The sequence below is a fragment of the Pseudopipra pipra genome, chromosome W, assembly GCF_036250125.1.
Source record: "Pseudopipra pipra isolate bDixPip1 chromosome W, bDixPip1.hap1, whole genome shotgun sequence".
Lineage (NCBI taxonomy): Eukaryota > Metazoa > Chordata > Aves > Passeriformes > Pipridae > Pseudopipra > Pseudopipra pipra.
The window spans coordinates 8,746,121-8,749,955 of record NC_087580.1 but is presented as its reverse complement, the minus strand read 5'-3'; the positions used below and the strand labels follow the sequence as shown (position 1 = coordinate 8,749,955).

Sequence of the window (3,835 nt, the reverse complement as noted above, 5' to 3'; positions counted from 1 at the left end):
AAAGAAGAGATGCAAAGTAAAAAACCTGCTTAGGACACAGGGTAGGAAACTCAACAGTACATCAGACACGTTCAAGTGAGAATACAAGTGTTTCCAAAACTGGTTACAGGTCTTGAGAGCTGGTAAAAGGCCTTCCTGTATTTTATCCATGTCCCCTTTGCAGTCCGTGGCCGTCCCTCCTTCTGGTTTAGGAAGGGGGACTCAACCATTTCCCATGTAATGTTTTCTTTTGTTAAGATTATTTAGTTCACTCATTAACATCTCTGAAAAATTTAGCCAAATCATAATAAATCTAAATCCTTCTGAAGCAGAATGGGAAGGTTAATACATATTTATAGGATTCCAAATAGGCATAAATTCTTGTACCAACTCCCAGGCTAAATTTGATTGAGTTTTCTGAGACAAATTTATACGTCCATAAGATAAAAGCTTTCCCCACCCCATTCTTTTTAGTAAAAAGACAAAATAAACTTAGCAAAAATCAAACTGGCAATACACAGAATGGTTTGTCCTATAAAATCCTCCTAATATTTTTAGTTCTCAACAAGTTGCTTGCCATGGAAACACAAACAAATCACAAACATTAATAAACTGACAGCACAAGCAGTTATGGGGCAGTTAAAAGTTCCATCGGTTTCAGGCAGCTGGGTCTCACCTGTCAGCAGGTTCCTAGGAAAAGAAAAGGGAAAATTTGGCCTAATATAGACCAATCCTTAAAAAGAAGAAAGAATGTCTTGTCTGGCAGGATGCTACTCAAGCAGCAAGTAACCAAAGTTCAAAGGGCCTAAGGGAAAAATGATTATCCCATCTTGGCTGGCTGTGAGCCTTCTCGGGGAAATCCGCTGGCAGCTGCCCTGCTTGCAACTCCTTCCTCTCATCTTCAGTGGGGGCAGTGCTGGCATTCCTGGAAAAAGAAAACAACACAAACTTCCCCTATTTTTCAGGGGGGTCCCCTCTGGTTGGCAGAGCAGCTGTTAAAGGCCAAGCATTGGTATTCAACTGTCTGTAATAAACTGCCCAGGCAGGAGAATTAGAAGGGAAGGCTGAGACCACTCCTTCAGGGCTGAAGCACGGCTGTGCTGGTCCTGTGGCTCCTGGGTTTGCAACATTTAATGCTGCAGCTGTCAGTGGAGCCAAATTAGCTGTAACTTCAGAAATTCTGTTTGGTGTTGCAGCAAACCCAGCACTGTGAGAGCACAGTCCCTGTTTCCTTTAGGGTTAAGATTACCAGATTTCCACTTTTCAACCAGGAGCCATAAAGTCACCTCAGCAGTTTGGCAGATCCCACTTGCTCTGTTTACTGCAGTGATTTTAACTCTTTGCTACCCGGGAAGCACACCTGGCCTCTCAGCATCCCACTGCTTTAATACTGACCAGATTTCAATCTCACCTCATTTATGGCCAGACCTTCTGTGGTGGTTTGGACCTTGGTTTTTCCCCCAGAGGCTGAGAAGTGGTAGAACCCCAAGGGGTGGAAACCCCTGGAAGTTTTGAAGTTTTGCCCAATGGGCGCTCCTGCAAAAATGTAAACATATCACAAGCTCACCAGAAGAGATGAGTTGTAGTTTGGTTGTTGGAGGAGAGGTGGCCATGTTGTAGAGCCACGAGGAAGGGGCTCGGAGCCCCTCGGGGCCTCCGGGGCCCCCAGCCCCAGTTGGGGCTACAGAGATTTGGAACAGTGCTAGACTGGACTAAGCGTCTGTAGTTATGCCGGGAGATGTTTTCTCCATGGGCACAGAGCAGCAGCCGGCACTGACCAGAGAAACAGTGGCACAGAGCCAGGACAGATAAGACCTGAACCGGAGAAGCAACAGAGACATGCAGCATCGCAGAAAGGACTCCTGGAAAGGGAGAGAGAGAGAGAGAGCCAGCAGCAGAGCTACAGAGTTTGGGGTAAGACTGATACCAGACCCCAAAACTCCCTTGAGACCCCTCTTAGAGAAGAGGGACATGGACTCCTATTTTGGAGAGTAGTTTTGGACATGCAGCACCGGAGAGAGAGAGGAGCTAAGAAGCTCAAAGAGGTCCCGGAGCTGGACCGGGATGGCCAGAGGAATGCAGAGGGGGGTGACCTTGGCTCCCCCCTCGCACTGCTGCCACGGTGGCAGCCTGAGAACAGGGCACAGAGGACCTGCAGGAGCTTGAGTCTCCTGGAGATACCAGACCGTCAGGAAGACCCCCCTGTGTCTCGTGATATGACCGTGGTGAAACGACCTTGTCTGGGGTGATGAAGCCCACGGAAGACCCCCTGCGTCAAGGGGACCGAGGGAGCTTGGATACCTCCCTCGTGAGTGCTGGCAGAAAACCAGCCACAGCTGCTGCATGCATGAGAAGAAGAAACCAGCTGCCTTAGAAGATGCTGCTTAAGGACTGGAAGGGATCTGTCCTTCTTTCCCTCCTGGACTTTTATTTGGAGGGGAGAAGAGATCGGGTCCATTGTAAATACTATATGTCATGGTAGAGATATTGTGATCGTGTGTATAATGTGATATGGTATTTACTGTACAGTCATTGTAATATATTCCCTTTCCCCATTCTGAGTCTGGTGTGTTTTGTCTGGAAAAACCCATCTCACATTAGGTTGAGATGTGGGAGGGGGCTTAGACTAGGGGATTGGATTTTGGGGCTATCTCAAACCATGACAGGGACGGTGCTTGGACAGCCCCAGTCAGACCCTGTTTCCCGCTGTGCCCCCAAACCACCGGGTGCCCCAGGGGACGTGGGAACACACATGGACACGGGAAGGCACCCATGGATGTGAAAACACACACACACAGACAGACACAGAGCATTTGTTTTGCTGCAGGGGTTTATTGATTCTTGCAGGGAAATTGCCAGGGCACCCAGGGGATCAGGGGGGTCCTCCAGGGATGATCATCTCCTCATGCCGTTGGAGGGGGCCAGGACACGGGTGTCACCACCACTTCCAGTCCTGAAAGACAGAGCCCCAAATGTCACCCCTGGTGTCCACAGGGACATGGGAGGGGCCTTGTTCCTACCCCGTCTGTCTGCAGGGAGCTGGGGCAAGAAAAGGGAATTGGATGCTGAGATCCATGTGGATCCCTGAGCCCGGGATGCTGTGACACCTCCCCGAGCCCCTCCCTGCCCTCCCGGTGAGGCTGGGGGTCTGCAGAGCCCCCAGTGCAAGGCAAGGCTTGGGGGCAGCTCTGTCCAACTGCCCCGGGACACGGAGCAGGGACAGCCCCCTGCGTGTCCCTCTGCTGTCCCCAAGCTCTGCCCACTGCAGAGGGCTCAGGGACCCCCCAGGGCCCTGCCAGGCTCCTTTGGGGGGCTGAGGAGCCTCCCATATTTCTCACCTGGACATGCAGAGAGGCAGCCGAGCGTCACTGGCGCATCAGCTCCACCTGGTCAGCCACAGGGGGCTGGGGACAAAGGCACGGTTAGAGACACACTGGGGTGAACTGGGACACACTGGGGTGCACTGGGACATACTGGGCTGGACTGGGGCACACTGGGCTGGACTGGGACACACTGGGATGTACTGGGACACACTGGGCTGTACTGGGGCACACTGGGCTGGACTGGGGCACACTGGGATGCCAGGGAGGGTGGTGGCCATGAGAGGGGAGGGTCTGGGCCCAGCAGAACTCGGGGTACCCACCTCAGACCTCTTCACTCGATGGACATCCATGCCTCCCTGGAGAGAGAGCGGGAGGTGTCACTGGTCACTGGGGTGTCCCCAGGTCCAGGAGGGATGGGGGGACTACATTTCCACCCATTTCCCACACTGGGGACATCCCAACTCCAGGACTTACCCCAACACATCCACCTCCTCCTTGTCCCGAGATTGGCTAGGGAAGGAGAGCAAAGGTTT

General features: G+C 52.2%; 1 long non-coding RNA gene across 1 annotated transcript; it reads right to left on the bottom strand.

The window, feature by feature from the left end:
- Positions 1–2,791: 2,791 nt before the first annotated feature.
- Positions 2,792–3,385, bottom strand: LOC135405897 (uncharacterized). Its single transcript, XR_010426082.1, has 2 exons — positions 3,318–3,385; positions 2,792–2,932 (listed from the first exon to the last, which is right to left on the bottom strand). It is a non-coding gene; the product is annotated as an uncharacterized LOC135405897 (long non-coding RNA).
- Positions 3,386–3,835: the final 450 nt, after the last annotated feature.